Source organism: Macrobrachium nipponense, chromosome 6 (genome assembly GCF_015104395.2).
Source record: "Macrobrachium nipponense isolate FS-2020 chromosome 6, ASM1510439v2, whole genome shotgun sequence".
NCBI lineage: Eukaryota > Metazoa > Arthropoda > Malacostraca > Decapoda > Palaemonidae > Macrobrachium > Macrobrachium nipponense.
In genome coordinates this window covers 16,642,256-16,667,917 of record NC_061108.1, presented here as the reverse complement: position 1 = coordinate 16,667,917, position 25,662 = coordinate 16,642,256, and the positions used below count along the sequence as shown (strand labels likewise).

At 46.6% G+C, this 25,662-nt stretch overlaps 1 protein-coding gene and 1 pseudogene across 1 annotated transcript in view; one reads left to right on the top strand and one right to left on the bottom strand.

Moving 5' to 3' along the window:
• LOC135216442 (dnaJ homolog subfamily C member 16-like) overlaps positions 1-25,662 on the bottom strand; it is a 301,782-nt gene that overhangs the window by 101,056 nt on the left and 175,064 nt on the right.
• The window catches only part of LOC135216201 (dnaJ homolog subfamily C member 16-like), a 74,118-nt pseudogene that overhangs the window by 16,639 nt on the left and 31,817 nt on the right, over positions 1-25,662 (top strand).

Sequence of the window (25,662 nt, the reverse complement as noted above, 5' to 3'; positions counted from 1 at the left end):
TAGGCTTCAAGAGCCTGAAAGGAGCCTCTTTTCAGACTCGCGCCCTACTCCTGGGAGTCACAGAAGAGTAGGTGCAAGCGCCTCTCCTCACAGGCGCCAAGAGCCTGAAAGAATCCTAACTCTGGATTCGCGCCCTACTCATAGTAGGCGCTCGAGAGTAGAAACAAGTGTTTCACCGGATAGGCGCCAAGAGCCTGGAAAGGTAGGCTCTAGATCCTCTCCTATCAGGTATCAAGAACCTGTAGAGCGGCAGGAAGCAGAGGATTCTTCTTTCCCTCCCGAGGAAGCATATCCCGGGGATTGAACTTGCGTCCTCATCTGGCGAAACTCTTGAAGGATAAGAGTCGCATGCCTTCCAGGACTTCTTCTCCTAAGAAGTCTCCCTCTCCAAACGTAACCTTGGAGGAAGTCTCGGAGGAGGAAGAAACTAAAGAAGTAGGAATCTCTGATTATAAGAGACTTTTGTCACTGCTACTTCAAGAGTTTGGGGACTCACTGTGCTCGGCTGATCCTCCTTCTCCAGGCTCTCTTCTGTCAAGTACTAAGTTGGCAAAGTCCCCCTCTTTTGTCAAGATGCGGCCTACTCTCTCTATGAGAAAGGCTATTAAGAATCTAGAGAACTGGCTCCTGGTTAAGAAGGAGGCAGGTAAGACGGTGTTTTTGTGCCTCCGTCTAGATTAGCAGGTAACCGGGTGCTGGTACGACACGAAGGAGCCCATGGGGCTAGGCCTTCCGGCTTCTGCAAACGTGGATTTTTCAGCATTAGTGGACTCATCTAGAAGACGCTCTCTACTGTCAGCTAAAGCGTCTTGGGGAATGTGCGAGATGGACCATTTACTCAAGGGTCTATTTCGCACATTAGAAGTCTTCAACTTCATGGATTGGGCTTTAGGAGCTCTAGCAAAAAAGAGCGCAGGATCCAGAGTTTGTGATGATGGAGGTGTTATCCAGTGTCCTTTCGTGCCTGGACAAGGCAGTCATGGATGGATCCACAGAAGTGGCCTCTCTTTGGAGCAGGAGTGCTCAGAAAGAGATCAGTATACAGCTCGTTTCTCTCCAAGTCAGTTTCTCCCTTACAGAGAGCCTCTTTACTTTTTTCCCCACTCTCGGGATACCTGTTTCCTCAGGAGACAGTGAAGGACATTTCAAGATCGCTTTCGGAGAAGGCTACGCAAGATCTTCTTGCCCAGTCCGCCAAGAGGCTTAAACCTGCTGTGCCGATGGCTAAAAGAGAGGGAGGTACGAATAAGGTGTCCTTCCAACAGCCCTTTCGAGGAAGAGCAACCTCGAGACCCGCCCTTAAGAGTAGAAGACCGTTTAAGAGAGGACGATCTTCTCAAAGACCATTCTCAAAGCCGCAGTGAGACAGGAGTCCTCCATACTCCAGTAGGTAGCCAGACTTTTGAGGTTTGTGAAGGTCTGGGCTCAGAGAGGGGCGACAACTGGTCCCTCTCTATCTCGAGAGAGGATATCTTATCCCCTTCAGGGAAAAAAACCTCCCTTAACCAACCACACCAAGGGAGTTGGCGGCAAAATACGAGATCCTTTAAAAGAACCAAGCCCTCATACATCTGGTGCAACAGATGTTTAGAAAAGAAGGCGATCGAAAAGGTACTAGACCTTCAATCTCCAGGCTTTTACAATCGCCTCTTCCTGTACCAAAAGCCTCGGGAGTGGAGACCAGTGCTGGACGTAAGCGCCCTGAATCACTTTGTGATCAAAACAACGTTCACAATGGAGACGACTTCCTCAGTTCTCTCAGCGCTAAGGCAAGGGGATTGGATGGTGTCATTGGATCTACAAGATGCCTACTTTCATGTACCCATTCATCCCTCGTCCAGAAAGTACCTAAGATTTATGGTACAGGGCCAAGTATTTCAGTTTCGCGCCCTTTGTTTCGGTCTTGCACAGCTCCCCAAATTTTCACGGGATTGATGAAAAATGTAGCCCATTGGCTACATTTGAAAGGAATAAGAATCTCTGTATCTCGACGATTGGCTGATTCGCTCTCAATCCAGGAATCAGTTGTCTGGAGGACCTAAGATCGACGTTGAATCTGACTCAGTCCCTGGGACTGTTATTGTAACCTCGGGAAATCCCAGATGGATAAAACCCCAGCAAAGCATTGTCCTATCTGGGGATTCTGATGGATTCTCGGGGTTTTGGTTTTCAAGTGTTTCCGTCCATAGAAAAGACAGGAGCGATGGTATTCTAAAAGTGAAGACCTTCCTAGAGAAAGAACAATGTTCCGCGAGGGAATGGATGAGTCTTCTGGGGACCCTCTCTCCTCGTTGGAACAGTTCGTTCTCTAGGGAGCTTCACATAAGGCCCCTTCAATTCTTCTTGAAGGAGAATTGGGACCAGAGGAAATCAGGATCTGTGGGACTCTTTTCCTCTCTCCAAAGAAATAAAAGGAAAACCTCAGCTGGTGGTTAGAACCAGGCAGACTGAACGAGGGACTATCGCTGCAGTTACCGAACCCCTCCCTAGTGTTGTTTTACAGACGCTTCGGAAATGGGATGGCGGGCGACGTTGGGCCCGAGAGAAGTGTCAGGCACCTGGAGTGGGGAACAGGTGTCCTGGCACATCAACGAGAAAGAGTTAGTGGCAGTGCATCTAGCTCTCATGGCAGTGGGAATCCCAAGTCTCAAACTCAGTGTTTACAAGTGAACTCAGACAACACGACAGCTCTAAGCCTACATAAGAAAACAGGGGGGGACTCACCTCCTTCTCACTGTACAAGAAGGCGAAGGAGCTTCTTATATGGTCAAAGGAGCAGAACATCACGCTCTTAACGAGGTTTATTCAAGGCAAGAAAAACGTAGAGCAGACTTGCGGAGCAGGAAAGACCAAGTCATTTCCATGGAGTGGACTATAGACCTGTTTGCAACACATTGGAATGCCAGGCTGGAGAACTACTGCTCTCCGATTTCGATCCAAGGGCAGTAGCAATAGCGGTCTCCTCCAAATTGGGAAGGAATAGACGGATACGCTTTTCCTCCTTTCAAGATTATAGGAGACTCATAAGAAAGTTTGTTTTGACGAAAGGAGCGAAGCTGACCCTAATCGCCCCCTTTTTCCCCATTTCTGGCCAGCTCAAGAGTGGTTCACAGAGGTACGGAACGATCTTCTCAGACAGCCCCACTTCGACAGATACCACAAAAACCTCCCCGCGCTCAGTCTGACTGCGTTCAGACTGTCGAAGGACATCGTCAGAGCGAAGGGGTTTTCACGCGCGGCTGCAAAGGCAATTGCAAGAGCCAGAAGACCTTCAACTATACGCGTGTACCAGTCGAAGTGGGAAGTATTCCGAAGGTGGGCCAGGAATCAGAATGTATCCTCTTCCAGTACCTCTGTGACGGAAATAGCAGATTTTCCGTTGTATTTTGAGACGGAAATGTAATCTTGCAGTCTCGACCATAAAAGGGTATAAAAGTATGCTTTCCTTGGTGTTTAGACTTACAGACTAAACATCACGGAGGACAAGGACCTACATGATTTGATTAAGTCATTCGAAACTTCGAAGTCCAAAACAGCTAGACCACCCAGCTGAACCTGGATGTGGTGTTAAAGATTTCTTATGTCAGATAAATTTGAACCTCCCAATAACTCATCGTTTAGGGATTTGAGTAGGAAATCTATTTTCCTCTTTGCTTTAGCATCAGCTAAAAGAATAAATGAACTCCAGGCTTTAGAAGGCACAGTGGGCTTCTGGAAGGATTCTGCAATGTGTTCATTTAACCCCCCCCTATTTTAGCCAAAAATGAGAATCCTTCTAAGCCTTGGCCAAGGACGTTTTGAAGTTAGAGGACTGACTTCCCTAGTAGGGAGAGAGATAGAGAACCTTGTGTCCGGTAAGGAGCCTCAAGTTCTATCTTGAGAGGAAAAAGCAAATGGGAGGAAACTTGGAGAGCCTTTGGTGCTCAGTAAGGGATCCGAGAAGAATGATGTCAAAAAATGCACAGGCATTTTTTATCAGAGATATTATTACAGAAGCACATACTTCCTGTGAAGAGGAACATCTCGTACAGATGAGAGTTAAAGCACATGAGGTCAGAGCCGTGGCCACCTCCTTAGCTTTTCACAAGAATATTGTCTTTGCAGGACTAATTGGATCCACATATTGGAGATGCAATTCTGTGTTTGCATCCTAACTATTTGAGAGATGTACGTGTGACTTATGATAAGTGCTTCTCTCTTGGACCTTACGTATCTGCGGATTCGGTGCTGGGACAGGGGGCTGAAACCAATCTAAGTTTTAGATTTAGATACATTGGAGGATTTAATCTTGTGGTGGTGTTTTTTATGGTCGATTGAAAGTGGTCAGGGAAAAGTACCACTTTCAAATCGTAGTTTATAACAAAGTAGTGTGGTCAGGTGGTCGAGATTGGTTGTTTTATGCTCCTTGTAATGGTTTGGACCTAGACTCTGTCTTGTAAGAGGGTTATCCCCGTTGATATGACAAAGGTGAAGGCTCTACCATGTAAGTGGGATAGGCCCCATTGGTACGATCCGAAATAAGGCTCTGTCGAGTAAGCGGGCTAGCCCCCATTGACAAGATCCAGAAGAGTTCTCAGTGACAGGTCTCATCCTCACTGGAACTCTTGAGGCAAGCAGACTCATAGACAGTATTCATGAAGTCTTCTACCCAATAAGGTAGGAATCAAGGTATTTAAGTTTATTTATAGTACCTACAACAAACTTTGTTATCCCTGTTTTTTGAATTGCTATTTATATTGAGTAACTATCTCTTACCTCCTCCAAGGGTGCCAATCAGCTAAGTATATATCTGCCGGGTAAGTTGCAGTGTAAAAATGAAATTGTTAAGATACAATAAAGTTTTACACATACTTACCTGGCAGATATATACGATTAATGGCCCACCCAGCCTCCCCTCAGGAGATAGGGGGAAGAGAAAATCTGTCAGAAAACGGGAATGATTCCTATTACTGCCACCCAGCGGTGGTAGGGGGTGATCACCTGACCTACCTGTAGCGTGTGCCGCGAGTTTTGAATTCTGTCGGACGTCACCAGAGACCAATTAGCTAAGATATATCATGCCAGGTAAGTATGTGTAAAACTTTATTGTATCTTAATAATTTCATTAAGCGAAGTAAGGGGTCCTGTCTCTCTGAAGGGGAGATACTCTAGGAGATGGACTAGCCTATCACCCATAACATAAGTGATGCCGATGCAGAGTTAAAAGACGTATATATTGCAACAGCATTTGTCCCATGGAAGTTCAACATGGCAACCAAGAAGGCTTGTCTAACACGTTGACATCCATGGAACTTCCAGGCTGAATAAGAAGAAATGAAGCGCAGCTACAATAAAAAAACTGGCTTGGAAAAGGAGGAGCGAAGCAAACCTCCAGTCTCCATGGCAATAAAAGAAAGACTGGCATATCTCGGGGGCCCGAGCTTGGTCGAAAAGATCAAACATCCACCGCATATATGCAGGAGTTGCCAGATGCCACAGATTCCTTGTTTATACAATCTTTGATTGTTTTTACCAGCTTCCAACTAGTGCTAGAAGATATCCTATTGTTAAGACCAAAGGTTTGTTAGCTATGAAAAATACAAATTGATTAAGAAATTTGTCATTTAATTACATTGGCTATTAACAATTGTTTTGATGTTGCTACTAATGCCTTAATTCTCAGTGAAACATTGTTCGGCTTCCTCTTAGTCATGATTTTATTCAAAATATACAAATAGGTATCTCCATTGAGGTCCATGGGTTGCTCTGTTATGCTGCTCCAACTAGGGTTTTCAGCTTGGGTAACAACAACAACAACTATAATAATAATAATGAATGATGATAATAATAATGATAATAATTAATAATATTAATACTAATAGTAATTAATAATAATAGTAATTAATAATTAATAATAATTAATAATTCATGATAATTAATAAGAATAGTAATTAATAATAATAATAATAATAATAATAATAATTAATAATAATAATAATAATAATAATAATAATAATAATAATTAATTAATAATTAATAATTAATAATAATTAATAATAATAATTAATAATATAATAATTAATTAATAATTAATAATAATTAATAATTAATAATTAATAATTAATAATAATAATTAATAATTAATTAATAATTAATAATAATAATAATTAATAATTAATAATTAATAATTAATAAATAATAAATATAAATAATAAATAATAAATAATAAATAATAATTAGTAATTAGTAATTAGTAATTAGTAATTAGTAATTAGTAATTAGTAATTAGTAATTAGTAATTAGTAATTAGTAAAAGATGGAACAGGAAAGTGATGTATGGATAGTTCACATAAAAACTAAATAATAATGGTAATGATAGTAATGATGCACAGAAACCATGCAAGGACAGTTCATAGGACAAACTAAAGAATTTTCCAGCACTGAAACATGGTACTTGGTACAAAGGGAAAAACTCAAGAAAGAATCAGGACTGATCATAGCTGCACAAGAACATGATGCATCCAAAGAGGAGTAGATGGATCTTGTTTAAGTGTAGGAAATGCAATATAAATAGGAAGGAGACTGTAAACCACATAGCAATTGAGATGCCCAGTAATAGCATACCAGTATATAACCGGCTTGGACGGAGAGCGAAATCAACTGCTCTCCAAGGTGGTCAAAGAAAGACTTGATGCGTCGCGAGGTTCCAAGCTTGGTCGCTGACCAGTTTCCACTCGTATACGCAGAAGTTGCCAGATGCCACAGATTCCTTGCTTTCTTGCTTAACAATCTTTGTTTTTAAAAGGCTTCCAGCTGGAGGAAGATGATTATCCTATTGTTAAGACTGGTTTGTTAGCTATGAAAAATAAAAGTTGATTAAACATTTTTTTATTTTTTTTATTAAGTAACATTATACCTAGCATATTAAAGAATATTAAAAATTCTTACATAATTTCAGGTGCATGCTGGCCATGAAGTAGAATTAGCTCGAAAGCTTGGGGTTAGTACTGTTCCCTATTTGGTTATGCTTTTGGATGGCCATCCTTACCATTACACTGAAGCATCTGTTAGCATGGTTTCTTCATTAGGTAAGGGCTTATGTGCATCTTTAAAATAATGTTATCAAAAGCTATTTTACCAGAAGTAATAAGGTTACATATTAACCCTTTGAGATTCCACTTGGTCTCAAAACTTGTCTGTGGCAAAACATGGTTCTGGCTTACTGCTTAAAAGCTTGGTGAAAATGTTCTTTTATTGCTTGCTGTAAATTTTAGTGTTCTTAACAAAAAGCTGGATTTTTGCAAAGAAAGAATGTCAGATTGAAGATGGGTCTTAGAAGGAATTTTTTTTTGTTTTTTCATCCATAGAGAATAAAAAAAAATACAGTAAATAAACTTTTTTCACATCCTAACATGCATAATAAGTATGGCTATATTTCCAGTCATCTGTATTTTATTGCTATTTATGCCTGTCATTCCTTATAAAAACACAGAAAATGAGGCAGGAACGTTTACAATACTCTTTATACAACTTTTTAGTGATAATTCTCTCTGGATGGCCCTTAATTTTTGAAGGATGAAATTTAGCCATATCCCCAAGGCTCTCAGATATCAAAATATGATAATTGATTTAAAAAAATTCTCTAAATTCTCTATGATGTCATCTGACATCAGTGGAATATCAAAGGGTTAATGTTCCTTGTTATGTATAGTAATATTATGGAATTTTTTTGGAAATTTATCATCATTGTTATCTTATCTTTTTTTATAAAATGTAGAGAAATGGTTTTATAGTATATTGCTATTAAGTTTCTCAAGGAAAAAAAGTTTTCTTCTAGAAAAATGATTTTGTTGTAAAATGGAAGAATGAATTTTGTGACAAGGAATAGTATTTGGTAGTCAGATTTAGAAGATAAAGTAATAAATAGCATGGTTAAATTGTCAGTGACAAAGGTCATAGCTTTACTATGAGCTGTCTAAAGCAGGCTGCTCCTGTAGTCTTAAGTACTCCTAAGCCTTTCTTGGGACAAATAAAGTTGCTTATGCTCAAAATATGATAAATGTCTGATTTATTAGATTTAATCAACATGCTATTTGCTCAGTGGATTTAATTAATATGCTAGTTGCTCAGTAGATTAAATCAACTTGCTAATGCTCAAAATTTTTCAGAAATACCCATCATAACTTGTTTCTCTGATCTGTGTAAACTACTCAGAATAGTAAAGCATCAGTCAGTTGCTGTATTGAAAACACTGGCATCTAAGCATTTCCAAGTGAATTGTATATACTACAGGAATTTGATGTTGGTTTTGTTGGGTAGCCGCTGTCCAAGGCTTGCTGTGTCTAGATCTCTTACATTGTAGAAGTCTGGTGTATGTGACTAGTTCTCCTTGGAACCTGGGATAGCTATCAGAATTCATATAACCTTTTATAGAAGAGTAAAAGCTGATTTAATAGCCACTAGTTCTTGTCCATCAAATGAAATCGTCCATACAGAGACCTGAGTCTGTTTGAAGAGTGCATTCTTGAAGTTGATTCCAAGTCTTGTATTCCTGAACCCAAAGACCAATATGCCTGTGTAACTGCAAAGACTAAACGGGAACTGGTTAAAATTGGTTTTAGTGCCAGTGATATCAGAAACAAGTTGACAAAGAAGAGGAGCTTAGGAGGTTTGAGACTGTTGAGGAATTCTAGAAGAGTTGCCAAACAGATGACTAATACGAGTAAAGTCATATATTCTTTAGCACTGGAGAGTTGACTTCAAGTTGCTAATGGCTTTTCAATCTTGATTTATTTGGCTGAAAATGTACTGTGAGGGTAACAGTTCCACTGGAAGGTACACAGTTATTGGGTAACGTTGGTGAGGGTTGGAGATCAAGGCAGTCCTGAGAGCTACAAAACACTGAAGTGGTTATGTTATAACCAGAAATAAATACTATGTAATATGTTCTCAGAGGCCAACTGTTGCACCTCTGCTTTTAACTTACACATGTAAAAAAACCAGTGATGAAGAAGGAAAACAGTGTTATGAAGTATATAACCATGGAACATAAATGTAACAGTGAAAATATACCGACTGGTGGGCATGGAGATTGCAATGCTCATCGGTCAAAACCTGGTGAAGTTTGAAAAATGGAGGTACTTAAGGTAATGCTTCTCTTGTAAAAATTCAACAAATCTTGAATGCAGTAGAAGGATGTTCAGCACAGCAAGGGTAATAACTTCAATTTTGTTCATGAAACTTACCTGTCAGATATATATATATATATAGCTGTTTGTTCATACACGAAACAAACCACCTTCGGTCTTAACATTGGGATTTACTAGCGCAAGCTGGAAACCGGTAGAATTAAAATTACACTTGTGAGATCCAGGGACTAATGGCATCTATAACCAGGTCAGGGGCATGTATACCCAGAATGCCCACGGCTACCTGTGACCCATCAGTTATTTTCCTACCGCCTTTAAGATAAGACGTGTTACTGTCTATCTCATTTTAAGCCGGTTTTTCAGTTTGCCCGTTCTTTATCCATTTCATTTTTTATTTTTCATTCTCCAAGTGTGATCAGTGTGTGGTAAGAGTGTATACTGTGGTATGATGGAGAATTTTGCCTCAACATCGGGATCGTCTACCGCTTCGAAGAGGAGACAAAGGAAATGCCCAGGAGTCAGTGGCTTCCCTTGTCTAGGTTCCTAACCTCTGGTGTCGACGGATCCTCATCCAACGTGTAGTAGGTGCAGGGAAAACGTATGTACGGTTACTAATCCGTGTTCTGTTTGTCGCGGTTGGTCGGTGGAACAGTGGAAGAAGTTCTATGGGAAAAGCCAATACAAAAGAAAGGGGGTGACGCCATCTTTGGATGACCAAACCTTACCGGCTTCTTTTGTATCGGTAATAAACCAGGCTGCTCCATATGTTTCTCCACCTGCTTTTGAATTGTCTCATACCCCTTCGGTTTCTCCTAGCGGTTCTGTATCGGAAACGTCAGGAGGGGCCTTGGGTAATTTTATGAATAATTTGCACTCTCCTTTGTTCCCAGCAAGTAGAGGGGGAGATCCGCCATCTTTGTTCCAGGCTCCTGCTACGCAAGCGCATAGGTTAGATGGTACGTGGTCAGCGCTAGGCCTACCAGGCGTACCAACCTTGGATGGTCTGCTTGCGCATTATATGACGTCACGGTTCCAGCAGGGTCCGGCAGCGCTGAATGTTCCTCATCCCCCGGGCTTGCAATTTATGGGAATTAATGCCGCTGCTTCTCCATCCCACTCAGTATTTACAGCGATGCAGAACGTGGGAGGTAATTTGGCAGCAACGTGCGGTTACCAGCAGAAACCTCTCAGTCTCTCCACCCTACGAGAGCGATGACGTCACAACATACGTCACACTCTGAGATGGCAGGCGTGATGACGTCACAGACCGATTCTCGGCCTTTTTCGCTGCACCCAGTCGCTAATACGCCTTCTGATCCGTCAATGCAGACTGTAATGCAGAAATTACAGGATATAGAGGAGAGAATGAATAAGAGAGACAAAAAGAAAAAGTGTGATTCGCCTTCTTCGTCTTCTTCCTCTAGTCGGCGTCATCGCTAAGTCCGATAACGTCACGGCGAGCGCCAGTCAAGCGTTGGAGGAGGATTCGGGAGTTCCTAGCGGATCCTCGGGCCAAGAGGAGAAGAATCAATTCTTCCTCTCTTCGGACGAAGACTGTCATTTCCAAGTCAGCAAGAAGGTCGGAAAATCAGTGGCTATTAAGCACAAGGTTGCCAGACGAAGCCGTTCGCAAGAGTCCGAACAAGCGAGAGAGGTGACGTCCGGCGAGCTAGCGGCCGAGGCGGAAGTTGCCAGTTCGGATCGCAAAAACTGCGATACCTCTGGTAAAATCGACGTTGGCGGCGAAAGGTGCAGCAGAGGATGGAATGCGGTCCCAGTTTCGCCCGTAAGGCCGTTCAAAATACGTACGAAGGACGATAAGGCTCCTATTAAAAGTACGAAAAAATAGAGAGTTGGCAACCTCGCGGATACGTTCGTGGAAGGCAGTGTCCGTCTGGATAGAAGGTGGCCGAGGCCGGGCTCGCCGACGCTCGAATCGAAAAACGATGCCAATGCTAATAAAGACGAACTTACCTCTGTCTTAAGGGAGCCTTCATCTTGGAGATCTAGACGAGATTCTCGCTCTAGATCCGTGAGCAGAAGAGAGTGAGACGTTCTCGTTCCCCTGCTGACTATCTGGGATCGAGCCAACAGCGGCCAGCAAAGATCAAAGAGGCCGCGGCCGTAGGGGCAGGCGGCCGTGGAATTCCGGGCCGTCTGTCAGAAGATAGAGGCGAGACAACATCTCTCGTGACGGAGAGTGGTACACTAGAGCCGGAGGGGAAATAGGAGAAAAAAACCAAGAGTTTCTGGCGTATGCAGAGGTTATTGATTTGATTCGTCAATTCAATAGCCTTCGGAGAAGACAGAAACACCGGCCAGTATGCTTCCTCCTGGAATTGACATGGCGTTTGGACTAAGAGGGATACCAAGGTGTCGTATGAATTGCCTTGTTCGAGTCATGCGGAATCGGTCTTGCAACACGTAAACGCAAAGATTGCAGGGAGGGATAATTCCTTAAGATCTAATAGATCATTTAAATTTATTCCCCCTCCAATGATAAAGCAAAGGAAATATTATACGACACCGAAGGTCCCTTGCTGTCTAGACAAATGAACCCTAATGTTGTAAGGTTAAGGCCTGGATTAACCTTGGATCAGGTTAAAATGGAGTGCCCTTCGATGACGTACCAAGAGGCTGCCACGTTAGAAGCAACAGCTTCTTCTGTCTTTCAGGCTGCGTCCTGGTTAGACCTTTGGTCAACAGCAGTGGCGAAATTGCATCCTCGGAAGCAACAAGGAAAGTAGTAGATGAACCATTGTTCATTAGATACTACAGTCAGGGTCCAAGGCGTTGCGTACCTGACAAACGTAAGTGCCAATGTTTGGGCAAATATCCTGCTAATGAGGAGAGATGCAGCATTGGCTGGACTAAGCCGCAATGTGGATTTGGATTCCCTGTTAGCAATGAGGAATGGGGATATCTTGGAATCGCAACTACTGTTGCCAGAGGTCATACTGGAAGAAGCGATAGATAGAAGAAGGATGGACACTAACGATAGGTTGGTGCAACAGGCAGTTAGGAAAACCTCTAACAGTCAAACTATTCCTTTGGAGGAAGACAACAGCAGATGTCTCGAAAGAAACCAGTGAGACATAGCATCCCTAATCCCCAGAGTCACAAGACCCTCTTCCCCAAAGAGGATAACTCATCGGCCCTTTCACAATAGAAACAACAGAGGAAGGGGCAATAGGGGAAGGGGGAGAGGCTCAAGAAGATAGGATGGGCGCCTCCCATCATCACTCGGCCACACCAGTGGGGGGTTGCCTGGCAAATCACTGGAAGGTGTGGCAGGAACTAGGGGCAGAGCAGTGGGTGGTGGATGTTCTCAGGATCGGGTATTTGATTCCGTTCGAGGTAACCCCGCCCCTGACAGATCAACCATTACCCCACGTCACTTATGCCCACAAATCTCAGAAGGCCACTATTCTGCAGGACGAAGTGAAGAAGATGATGGAAAAAGGAGCTGTGCAACAGTATGCAGTCCGACAAAAGGCTTCTACAGCAGGATTTTCCTGGTACCCAAAGCCAACGGGGAGTGGAGGACAGTAATAGACCTGTCAACGCTGAATCTGTTTATAAGGAAAACAGTTTCAAGATGGAAACTCCGAAAACGGTTCTACAAGCAGTCAGAATCGGAGACTTTATGCTGACAGTCGATCTAAAGGACGCATACTTTCAGATACCAGTCCATCAGTCTTCAAGGAAATTTCTCCGCTTCAGTCTTGCAGGGAAAGCTTTCGAGTTCAAGGTCCTGTGCTTCGGATTGACAACGTCTCCTCAAGTTTTTACAAGAGTGTTCACCCTCGTGTCGGCGTGGGCGCACGCTCCAGGGATCAGGCTGATAAGATATCTGGACGATTGGCTGGTGATAGCAAAGTCCAGGAGAAATTACTCAGGGACAGGGCGGCCCTCCTGCAGCTTTGTCACAGCCTAGGTATTGTGGTGAATCAGCAGAAAGTCGCAGCTGGATCCAAGTCAACGTTTGGAATATCTGGATGGTGATAGACACAACACAAGCCAAAGTATTCCCGACAGACCAAAGAGTACAGAAATGCAAACAAGTAGTGAATGCCTTTCTGGGAAAGCAGACACAGCCAGCAAGACAGTGGCAGGTGGTGCTGGGAATCCTAACCTCCCTGGAGAAGCTAGTACCACAAGGAAGGCTACACCTTCGGTCCCCTACAATGGAGGATGAAGGAGTTTTGGTCACCAACAGTAGATCACCCGACCCCCCGTACGAGACAAATTCCCTTGTCGGCAGAAGTGAGGAAAGACTTGCTGTGGTGGTGGACGACGACAATCTGACAGTGGGTGTCCCCCTTCAACAATCCTCCCCAGACCTCTTGCTGTTCTCGGATGCATCACTAGAAGGCTGGGGAGCCCATCCCATATGGAGGAGTTGATGGTGTCAGCAAAATGGAGTTGCAAGGACAGAGAACTCCATATAAAACGTGGCTGGAGTTGAAAGCAGCTTTCCTGGCTCTACAGAATTCAGGAGAGAGTAAAGGGACACTCGGTGGTATTGATGTCAGACAACACCACAGTAGTAGCTTATATAAACAAGCAAGGAGGCCTAGTTTCTCGGCAGTTACATGTGATGACAGTTCAACTTCACCAGTGGGCTATAGAGAACCTTGGTAGACATCAAGGCCATGGTATATTCCGGGAAAAAGAAACATAAGTGGCCGACAAGTTGAGCCGCAGGGATCAGATTCTGGGAAACGGAGTGGTCCCTACACCAACAGGTAGTGGACCAGGATGCTCATGTTGTGGAAGGACCGATCATAGACTATTCGCAACCAGGTAACAACAAAAAGTTGGAAGTGTATTGTTCAGTAGTCCCGGACGCAGAGAGGCAGCAGCAGAAGATGCGCTACAACACCCCTGGGACAATCGGGAGTGTACGCATTTCCTCCATTTTGTCTAATCCGTCAGGTTCTGAACAGGGTAATGCGGTCTCAGAACCTCAAGATGACCTGGTAGCCCCGTTATGGCCGAAAGCAGAGTGGGTTTTCCAGACCTACTGGAACTCCTAGTATATGTGCCAAGAGTTACCTCCATGGAGCAACCTTCTGTGTCCAGCCTCACGTGGAAGAGGTAACCACCAGTCGGTGAAGTCCCTATCGCTTCACGTGTGGAGACTGTCAGTATCTCCTCCGAGAGCGAGGGTTTTCGCAGAAAGCAGCAAACTCAGATGGCAGGTAATATCAGAAAATCATCTGCGACCAGTATACCAAGGGAAGTGTCAGCATACTGTGATTGGTGTCGTAGGGGGAACGTGGCTCCACTCGGTACCAATACTTCAGCATTTTGTTAGCAGACTTTCTGATATATCTCAGAACAGAAAAACATATGTCTGTATCTGCAGTGAAGGGGTACAGGGCTGCTCTAGCCTCAGTCTTACGAATGAAAGGAGTGGAAACATATCGTCTTCATGGGAGTTGGCCATGCTGATGAGGAGCTTTGAACAGTCATGCCCACCAAAGGAGCTAAAAACCCCAGATTGGGATCTGACCAAGGTACTGAGTAGTCTGACAAAACCCCCTTACGAACCACTAAGGGCAGTCCACGGATAGGAGCCTGACCCTGAAGACAGTCTTCTTATTGGCCCTGGCTTCAACCAAAAGGGTGGGGGAGCTACATGGCTCTCATATCTCATAAAGCAATCGAGAGGTTGGAGATCAATGGTGTGTGAGTTTGTCCCAGAATTCGTGGCAAAGACCCAAAATCCAACAATAGTAGACGGCAGATTCGACTCCTTTACCATACCTTCCTTGGCAGACTTTGTAGACAACGACAAAGCTGAAATGCTCCTGTGCCCCGTCAGGGCACCTAAGGGAGTACTTAAAGAGAACAAGGCACCTCAGGCCGGGGTGCCAGAGGTTGTTCGTAAGTACAGGACGGAACAAGAAGGAAGTGTCCAAGAATACAATATCATTTTGGCTAAGGGAGACATCAGAAATGCTTATACTGCAGAAGACAGAGGGTCAGATAGCCAGGGTGGGAGCTAGAGCTCATGACATCAGGGGTGTGAGTGCTTCCCTAGCATTTAAGAAGAACATGTCTGTGGATAAAATCTGAAAGCTGGCGTGTGGAAGCGCCAAACAACTTTCACCTCATTTTATTTTGAAAGATGTTGCCCATAGATCCTTGACAACCTTTTCCTTGGGTCCAGTGGTGGCGGCCCAACAAGTAATATAATTCATCCAGTGCCCCTGGCGGGTCAGTTTGCGTCTAGTCTAAGATGAAGGTATGGAAAGTAGAATGAATGGGATGATGGTCTTTTTTCTTTACTACTTTCTTCCTACTCCTTTAACACGGGCAATATGAAGGAGAGTACCGTCATGTGCTGAACGGACTAGATGCAGGTGAGATGGTCAGCCATACTGTGAAGCTATCTTAGCTGATGATATACTTTTCGTACAACACCCATCTGGATAATAAGGAAAGAGGGGTGAAGGTGGATCCAGTCGCAAGGGACAAGAGTAAACAGTAGAATGGTATCTACACCCAGTGGGAGGAAACCAATAGATCCGCTTATATCTTTGGTCCTAGGTTCATTGTCCATTCTCTAGAATTTCCCTATATATTCGGAAATGGATAAGGTGGCAAACTTCCAGTCAGTTGTAGAGACTTACCTCCCTCCAATAGTAAGTCTATCCTAATGTTAAGACCGAAGGTTTGTTTCGTGTATGAACAAATACCAAATTTGTAACTAATTTGTAATTTTTCATAACTAACAAACCTGAGGTCTTAACAGTTAAAGGCCCACCTCGAACCACCCCTCTAGCAGTCTAAACTGGGTTAGAAATATAACTGATGGGTCACAGGTAGCCGTGGGCATTCTGGGTATACATGCCCCGTGACCTGGTATAGATGCCATTAGTCCCTGGATCTCACAAGTGTAATTTTAATTCTACCGGTTTCCAGCTGGCGCTAGTAAATCCTAATGTTAAGACCTCAGGTTTGTTAGTTATGAAAAATACAAATTAGTTACAAATTTGGTATATTTCTGACGTCCGACAGCAGAATTTCAAAACTTGCGGCACGTAGTGGGCGGCCAGGTGGTAGTACCCATTCCCGCCGCTGGGAGGCGGATATCAGGAACCATTCCCATTTTCTGTTCATATTTTTTCTGTCGCCGGTGCTGCAAACAACTGTTTACAGTACCTCCGTCTAGGATTTTTTATTTATCTCGCTTAATATTATCTGGATTGACTTTTGGTATCGACTTCTGGATTGTTGGATTGGCACGCGTAATAGTGGATTGGTTTTTGATTTTGGATTGGCTTTTCTGTGTACATGATGTCGGGATCAAGTACTGGAAGTTTCAGAGTGTGTGTGAGGAGTGAATGTAAGGTGAGGCTTCTTAAACCTTCAGTTGATCCTCACACAGTTTGTATGGATTTGCAGGGGCATGTTGCTTGGTTGATGATCGGTGCAATGAATGCAAGGATTTGGATGATGATAAATGGAAGATGTTAGAGACCTATCGACGTAAATTGGAGCGCGATAGTCAGGTCGTCTTCCTCCAAGGGCAGTTCTACGAAAGGTAAGGAAAGTAACATTTCTCCTCCTCTAACACCAGTAGATTTTGCTCAACCTAATCCTGTTTTGTTGCCTTCGGGCCCCAGTGCTGTGTCTGGTGATTCTTGAGTCTATTCGCGCTCTTGAATCGAAAGTTTTGGCCCTAGAAACTGGCCCTGTGAAAGTTTGTGTTAGTGCCCCTAGTGTTGTGGAGGGGGCGTCAGATCGGCCCATAATGCCTCTAGGCCTAGAACCTCTATCGGACTCCCAGGACTCAGGGATGGGGGTATGTCGAAAGCCGCAAGAGGGTTACGGGGGCCTCCCCACCGATCTGGCGTCCTTCGGCGGGCCTTGTTGCTAAATCCCAGGCTGCCAAGGAGCGCGCACGAGCGCGTGTCCTGAAGGATTGCTTTTCGTCCTCCGAAGCGTCCTCCCCCCCAGCGCAAGGGGTGGAGCGCTCGGAGAGACTCGCATCCGTTGGAAAAGGACCTTTCGCTTTGAGGACACTTCACGTCCTATGTCTCCGCTTTCGTCAGAGGATGCTTATGACGCCTTTCCTCCTCAGAAGAGAGGGAGGGTTTCTACCGACGAGGACGTTGGTTTCCACGCACAGGCGTGTTCACCTGAGAGGCAGATAGCTGTACCTGCTAGAAGGAAGGAGGCGTCCCCTCGCCCCTCGCCTTCTCGCAGGCTCAGTCCTGCCCCTTCTTCTGCTCCTTCGTCACCTACGAAGGATATCCTAGTGTCCCTTCAGGACCAGATTACGTTGCTGATGGCTCAGAGGACTCGCAGCAGCAGTTGAGCCTAAGCGTAGGAAGGACGTTGGGCGGGGTGCCCGTCAAGAGGACGAAGCAGTCTCATTCTCTCTCGTCTCGTTCGTCTCTCTCTCCACCTCCGGATCGTCACCGTTCTCGTTCTCCGAGTAGATCTTTCGCTCTCTCAGTAGAGGACGCTCGCCAGGACGCTCGGCGTTCGAAGCAGGACGCTTTGCGCTCTCGGCAGGGAGCTGTTGAGGACGCTCGGCGTTCTAAGCAGGACGCTTTGCGCTCTCGGCAAGGCGCTGTTGAGGACGCTCGGCAGGACGCTCGGCGTTCGAAGCAGGACGCTTTGAGTTATCGACAGGACGCCTTTGAGGACGCTCGTCAGGACGCTCGCCGTTCGAAGCAGGACGCTTTTCGAGCGAGGCAGGACGCTTTTGAGGACGCTCAGCAGGACGCTTGCTTGGCTAAGCAGGACGCTTTTGGCGCCTCTCGTCAGGAAGCTCGCGCTTCCTCTCGTAGGGACATGTCTGTTAAGACAGTTCCCGTTGCTTCTAAGGACGCTCCTCTTTCACAGATGTCCGTCCTTCTAAGGATCGTCGTAAGGGCGATTCCGTACCTGTAGCGGGTACTTCCAACCAACGGAAGTCATTGTTCAGGATTGAGACTGCTGGACGTACGCCCTCTCCTGATGGACGTTCTCCAGTTCCTCTTAGGGAGGAAGGGGAACTTAGTAGTCCAGGGAGTTCCGTCGAAGAAGAACCTCCGGTAGCTTCAGCTGTCTCGGACTATAAGGTTCTTGTCAGGCTGTTACGTTCATCCTTCGGGGAGAAGTTCCAGCCGGCAGCCCCTAGGTCTCCTCCCTCTCAACTTTCGTCTTCCAAGACCGTTAAGACCCCTGAGTTCGTCGAGATGAAGACATCGCTGTCGACCAAGAGGGCTTTTAAGAAGCTTCAAGAATGTCTCGAAGGAAGGATCAGGGCAAGACCCACTTTCGCCCTTCCTCCCTCTAGACTCGCCGGGAAAGGAGGAATTTGTATGAAACCAAGGAGGACGTGGGGGAGTAAAGGTTCCTTCGTCCGCTCTGGGTGACTTCTCCAGTTAGTGGACGCTCAGAGGAGGTCTCTCTTATCGTCTGCTAAGGTGTCCTGGACTCCTGTGGAGACGGACCACCATTTGAAGGGACTGCTTCGCACCTTAAATGTCTTTAATTTCTTAGACTGGTGTCTGGGAGTTTTAGACCTTCAGTCTAGAAGTCCTGATTCTCTCAGTCTGGGGGAGCTGTCCAGCGTGTTGTCATGTATGGACAAGGCCGTCAGGGATGGTTTCGGAGGAGCTAGTTTCTCATTTTGGAACTGCTTTCCTGAAGAAAGAGCTCTTCTATGCAATTTTACCGCTAACGTCGGTCTCTCCCGCTCAGAAAGCGGAATTGCTCTTTGCGCCTCTTTCGGACCATCTCTTCCCCAGGCTATGGTAAAGGATCTTGCAACGATTTGTTTGCAAGAGAAGGCGACCCAGGACCTCTTGTACAGTCTTCAAGACGTCCAGCAGTTCCTTCCACTTCGGCATTCAGTAAACCCCCGAAGAAAGTCAAACCCTTTCGCGGGCACCCCCCATCGAGAGCAGCTCCTCGAGGGAGAGGTTTTTCGAGAGGAAGAGCTTCATTCAAACCCAAAACACCAAATGAAGATCTCGTCCTTCAGACGCCAGTCGGGGCCAGACTGAAATTCTTTGCGGAGGCATGGAGGCAGAGAGGGGCGGATCCTTGGACTCTCAAGATAGTAGAGCAGGGGTACAAGATCCCCTTTTTACATCCTCCTCCTTTAACATCAACTCCCAGAGACACTCTCTCCCATCTTATCAGGGAGAGAAGAAAAGTATTCTTTTCGATCTGTTAGACCAGATGGTCGAAAAAAGAGCGGGGGAACAAGTCTTGGACCTGGAGTCACCGGGCTTCTACAACAGATTTTCGTAGTGCCGAAGCAGTCGTCAGTTGGCGCCCAGTCCTGGATGTGAGCAGGCTCAATCTTTTTGTAGAAAAGATCAAATTCAAAATGGAGACGCCTCAGTCGGTGCTGGGAGCCTTGAGACCTGGCGACTGGATGGTGTCTCTGGACCTGCAGGACGCGTACTTCCACGTCCCCGTCCACCCTCTTTCAAGGAAGTACCTGAGAGTTTGTCTTAGACAACAGGGTTTGGCAATTCAGAGCCCTTTGTTTCGGTCTCAGCACGGCCCCGATGGTTTTCACAATGATAATGAGGAATGTAGCGAAGTGGCTCCATTCGTCAGGGATCAGGATACCCTCTACCTCGACGATTGGCTGATCAGAGCGTCGTCGAGGCAGAAGTGTCTGAAGGACCTTCAGTTTACGTTAGCCCTAGCAAAGTCTCTGGGTCTTTTGGTCAACTCCGAAAAGTCGCATCTGACCCCGACACAGTCCATCGTGTATCTGGGGATTCAGATGGATTCAGTGGCTTTTCGGGCGTTTCCATCCCAGGAACGTCAGCGACTGGGGTTAGAGAAAGTCGCAGCCTTCCTAGAGAGAGAAGCTTGTTCGGTTGAGGGAGTGGATGAGTCTGCTGGGCACCATTTCCTCGCTAGAAAAGTTTGTCTCGCTGGGAAGACTGCACCTCAGGCCTCTTCAATTTTTCCTTGCGGAAGAATGGACGTCGAAAGAGGACCTGAATGCGATCCTAAGGATCTCCAACAAGGTAAAAGTCCACTTAAGATGGTGGCTCGACCCTCAGAAGTTACGAGAGGGCTTCTCCTTAAATCTTCTGAGCCCCGACCTAGTGTTGTTCTCAGACGCTTCCATTTCCGGTTGGGGAGCAACACTAGGGGGGGAGGAAGTGTCAGGCTCCTGGAGAGGGGAACAGGTAGCCTGCACATCAATGTAAAGGAACTGGCAGCGATATTCCTGTCGCTGCAGTTCTTCGAAGACAAACTGTCAAGCAAGGTTGTTCAAGTCAACTCAGACAGTACCACAGCCCTTGCGTATCTAAAGAATCAGGGAGGAACTCACTCCAGATCCCTTTTTCTCCGATGGCGAAGGAAGTTCTGCTATGGGCAGACGCAAGGCGCATCAAGATCCTGACAAGATTCGTGGCAAGGGGTTCCAGAATGTCAGGGGCGGGACCTTCTCAGTCGACGAAATCAGATTCTACCAACAGAATGGACCTTGCACCAGGAAGTCTGTCAACAATATGGACATTGTGGGGACGGTCCTCTAGTTAGACCTGTTCACTACCATCGAGGACGAAGAGGCTTCCTCTGTATTGCTCCCCGGTTCTGGATCCAGGGGCACAATTGCAGTGGACGCGTGCCTTGGAACTGGACAGACCTGGATCTTTTACGCCTTTCCCCCATTCAAGATCATGGGGGAGGTAATGAGGAAGTTCGCAGCTTCAGAAGGGACAAGGTTGACTCTGATTGCCCCAATGTGGCCAGCAAGAGAGTGGTTCACAGAGGTCATGACATTCCTTGTGGGACTTCCCAAGAACGTTGCCCTGGAGGAGAGATCTACTCAGACAGCCTCACTTCAAAAGGTTTCACCAAAACCTCTCGCTCTGGCTCTGACTGCGTTCGAGACTATCGAAAAAGTTGGCCAGAGCGAGAGGCTTTTCAAAGGCAGCTCGAGAGCAATCGCTAATGCTCGAAGAGCCTCTTCAAGAGCTGTCTACCAGTCTAAGTGGTCCTCCTTCAGGGCATGGTGCAAAAAGGAAGGAATTTCCTCTTCCACGACCTCTGTGAATCAGATAGCAGATTTCTTACTCTATCTAAGAAATGTGCAGAAATTGGCAGTTCCTACAATCAAGGGTTATAGGAGTATGTTGTCTGCCGTTTTTTCGCCACAGAGGACTGGACCTCTCCGACAATAAGGATCTGCACGATCTCTTGAGGTCGTTCGAAACCACCAAGATTCCACAAGCAAGACCGCCCTCATGGAATCTCGATGTGGTTTTGAAACATCTTATGCTAAGTCCCTTTGAGCCTCTCCATGAAGCTTCTCTAAGGGACTTGACGAGAAAAACGCTTTTTCCTAGCTTCTCTGGCGACGGCGAAGAGAGTTAGTGAAATCCAAGCGTTCAGTAGCCTAGTGGGCTTCAAGGGGGAAGGGGGACAACGCTGTCTGCTCGTTGGAGCCATCTTCCCCCGGCTAAGAACGAGAACCCGTCTAATCCTTGCCGAAGAGCTTTGAAATCAAAGGAATGTCGAGTCTCGTGGGTCAAGAACCAGAGAGAGCCCTTTGCCCTGTCAGGGCTCTCAAGTTCTATGTGAAATAGGACTAAAGAGATAAGAGGTCCCTCAGGTAATCTCTGGTGCTCGGTGAAGAGACCAGATTTGCCGTTGTCGAAGAATGCTGTGCTTTCTTCTTGAGGGACGTCATTAAAGAGGCTCACTCATCTTGCCAGAAGACTGATTTGAGCCTCTTTAAAGTGAAAGCTCACGAAGTCAGAGCCGTAGCTACTTCTCGTCGCCTTCCAAAGGAATATGTCTATCAAAGATATTCTTGATAGCACCTTTTGGAGGAGCAATTCCGTATTCGCCTCACATTACCTCCGGGATGTGAGAACGATTTACGAGAACTGTAGTTCTTTGGGGCCTTACATTTCGGCAGACACAGTTTTGGGGCTGAAGGTAGCTGCTCTCCCTATCCCTTAGCTTAGTTAGGTTAGTGATTGTGTTTTTGGTTGATGGTGAGATCTTCTGTGGAAATCTCCATTCCTTAGTAATGTCAGGGGTTTTTGGTTAGTTGGTCAGGTGGTTGTCGGTTGCTGTGTTACTGCCATATGTTTGGTCTAGAGGTCTTGTCACATTGTGGTCACGTCCCCGTTGACAGAGCATCCAGAGTGTTTTTTTTTTTTTTTCACCAGCACTACAGGTCCAAACCTGGCTGGCAACTCTGATAAAAGCATAAGCAGGCTTTAGTGACAGTAATCACAGAGTCTACTTTGCTATCAGGTAAGGAACCAAGAAGTAAATCTTTTATTTAATTTAAGTTTCCTAAAAATCCTATTCTGTCTCTACCCACCATCTGAAGGTGGGATTCAGCTATATATATATCTGACAGGTAAGTTTCATGAACAAAATGTTATTGTTATAATACAATTAAGTTTGTTCATACTTACCTGGCAGATATATATAATTAGAGTGCCCACCCTCCTCCCCTCAGGGAGACAAGGGTCATGAAAAATATGAACAGAAATGGAATGGTTCCTGATATCGCCTCCCAGCGGCGGGAATGGGGTACTACCACTGGCCGCCCCCACTACGTGTGCCGCGAGTTTTGAAATTCTGTCGGACGTCAGAAATACAGCTATATATATATATATATCTGCCAGGTAAGTATGAACAAACTTAATTGTATTATAACAATAACATATTTAATGAACTGCATAGGAAATTATGATACTTTTCCCATGGATGACAGTACAATTTAGGAATGTAGAACACAACTCAATTCTTCGAGGGACTGCAGTAACTCGAAAGGGTTATAGATTCTCAACTAAGATTCCCATGGTTCCCAAAGAGAGTGCTTCTCAAAATGCCAGTGACCAAAATGATGACATAGAAAGGTACATGTTCAGGAATAAGTGCAACAAGATACATTATCTTGGTCTTTTGCTGGACCTGGAGCTAGAATGTGGCATTGGAATGCTGGAAAGCTCTATTTTTTTATCTTATCATCAGTAGGGTTGGTTCTAAAGAGACCCAGGTGTTTTTTGGCAGAGCTTAAAGATGCATAGGTAGTTTGTATTATTTAGGAAAGATTTAGGATACATTTCTTTAGTACCCTACTCCCTGTCATTTTCTGGTAGTTCTTCAAAGTTGTTTTCCCAGGTAGATGAAAGATTTGCATAATTAGATAAAGGGATAAGTATACAGGTAACATGTACTGTAGAATTGAGATGCCTTGCCCTTTTTAGTTAGTTGTTTTGTGGAGGTACCTTTCAGGTTGAAGAAGGTGTTGTTCCGACACGGATACAAAACCTATCGGTCCTTTTACAATAGGAAGGTTACTAGCGGCAGCTGGATAGGTCGTAAGCTTCGAACAAGGGGTTCGGTAGTTAACTGCTTGTCCGACAGTGCGCGCGCCGCGCGACTGGGAGGTGAAGAACCACTTTTGCTTTCGGCCTCACAGCGTGTGGATGTGTGTATCTTCGCTCTCTGCCCGCTTCATCGTTGTTTGCTTTCGCATGGTTGTGTTTTCTTGCTGTTTTACATTGTGAAAAAACTGATCTGTAAGTACAATAATTTCAACTTTATATTTGTGTTTATCAATTGTGATTGATCGACAATGATTCACCATGCCCTCCGATTGTCCGGCGACTGTGCCCCGGAACTAAAGGGCGTAAGTGTGGAAAATTCCGCAGTTTTTTGGAGATCGATCCCCATGTTTTGTGTGCTCTGTGTCGGGGGAGCGAATGCTCTCGCACCGAGCCTTGTGAAGTGTGTCAAAATTGGTCGGAGGTGCAGTGGGGCTTGTACGAGGGCAGGAAGAAGCAAAGGCCTGCAAAGGAGTCGTCGGAAAGCTCTCCCGCGACTCCTTTGGTAATGTACACTTCGTCGCCTTTTCTGCCCCCTGCCTCAGCTCCCACGTATGGCACCTTCCCCTTTCGGGGGGGGGGGGGGGGGGGGAGGGGGGGGGGGGGGGGGGGGGGGGGGGGGGGGGGGGGGGGGATCCAGTCCTTCTCCTCACCCGATCTGTCGAGTGTGGAGGAGGGCGCTTGGTACCCCGACGTCCAGCTGTACTCGGGGTCCTCTGTCCGTTCGGGGTGGGCATCTTCCCCTCTCGAGCGGTTAGAGACCCCCCCAATAACCCGATCGTTGCTTCCACAGGTGCTTCTGCTGCAAGGGACGACCTTGGTCAGGTGTGGGCGTCTATTTGGCTTGCAGGGCGTGCCCAGTGTCCAGGGGCTGCTGTACCACCTAGCTGGGTCTGCTGCGGTCACGCATGCTACGGTGACCACCACAACCACCACCCTGTCAACTCCAGGGTACGCCGCCCCCCCTCACCTGGTGTATTCTCCCCATGCTGTGTATGTATCGCCTACCACCTCAGTGCAGGGTCTGATCGCCGTACCGAGGGGGGGCGTGCCGCCGCCGCCACCCGGGTTTGCCGTGCTGCCTCCGCCACCCGGGTTTGCCGTGCTGCCTCGGCCGGACTTCAGCTGTCCCAAGAGCTCGCCCCTGGACCTGCCGCCGATCCCTAAGATGTCGCTGACGTTGGCTCAACCTCCCATGATGACTGTACCGCCTGCCGAACCTGCCGTCCTACTCAGATGTTGTAGACCGTTCCTGCCGTGACTGTTGTACCTGCCGTTCCTGAGATGTCAGCACCTGCTGATGTCGTTCCTGCTCGTGGCGTTGCTGTTCCCGTCGTTGGTCTATCCGGACAGGTGCGTCCGGGCCCTGTTGCTTCGGCAACAGCAGCCCCGGCTCTGCCCTGGATGGTAGACTTAACGTCGGTCCTGAGGAAGGTGACGAAGAAGAAGAGGAAGGTGTCGTCGTCGTCTTCGTCGTCTGCCGCCTCTCCCCCTTCAACTTCTAAGGCTTCACAGCCGAAGAAGAAGTCTCTTTCGGGAGCTTCGCAGGGCCCGTCTCACTCCGGTGTGACAGGGGGTTCTTCCGCTGGTCTTCCTGCTCCTTCGGGAGCGGGGCCTGTCTTCTTCTGCAAGGAAGAAGACTACTGGGACCAGAGGGGGTACTGGCTAACACCGGTACTTCCTCGCCTGGTGTCAGAGGCTCTGCCACTGCATCAGGTTCCGTCTCGGCCTCTCGTTCGTTCGAGAGGTACCGAGTGTACAGTCGTCGCCTACCGGTGACCGTACAGCCAAGAACCAGACGTCGGAGCTCGCTCAGCGTCAGGTTCATGGCACGGAGCAGAAGACTGGTGACAGCCTCTCGGGCGACTCTCACCAGACCAGCTCTTGCTCTCGCGGCGACCAGCTGGCTACCCGGGCTGACGTGACGGTCTCTGACCGGCCACGGGCTGAGGCTGGGAAGAGGTCCCCCCGATCGCCGGCGCCAGCCAAGCGGTGTGATGCACCGTGAGGACAAGCAACCGGTCTCACCGTGACAGTGGTCTCTGTAGGTCGACCCGACCGTCGCTCCCACAGGGAACGTACGCGTACAGCAACCAGCAGCAGCTCCTCTGACACCCAAGATCGGGGCCGCTGTGCTCGGTCCAGCTGTTCTCTTCAGGGAGACGTCTCGACTAGGCCTGCAGTTCGATCGTCACCGC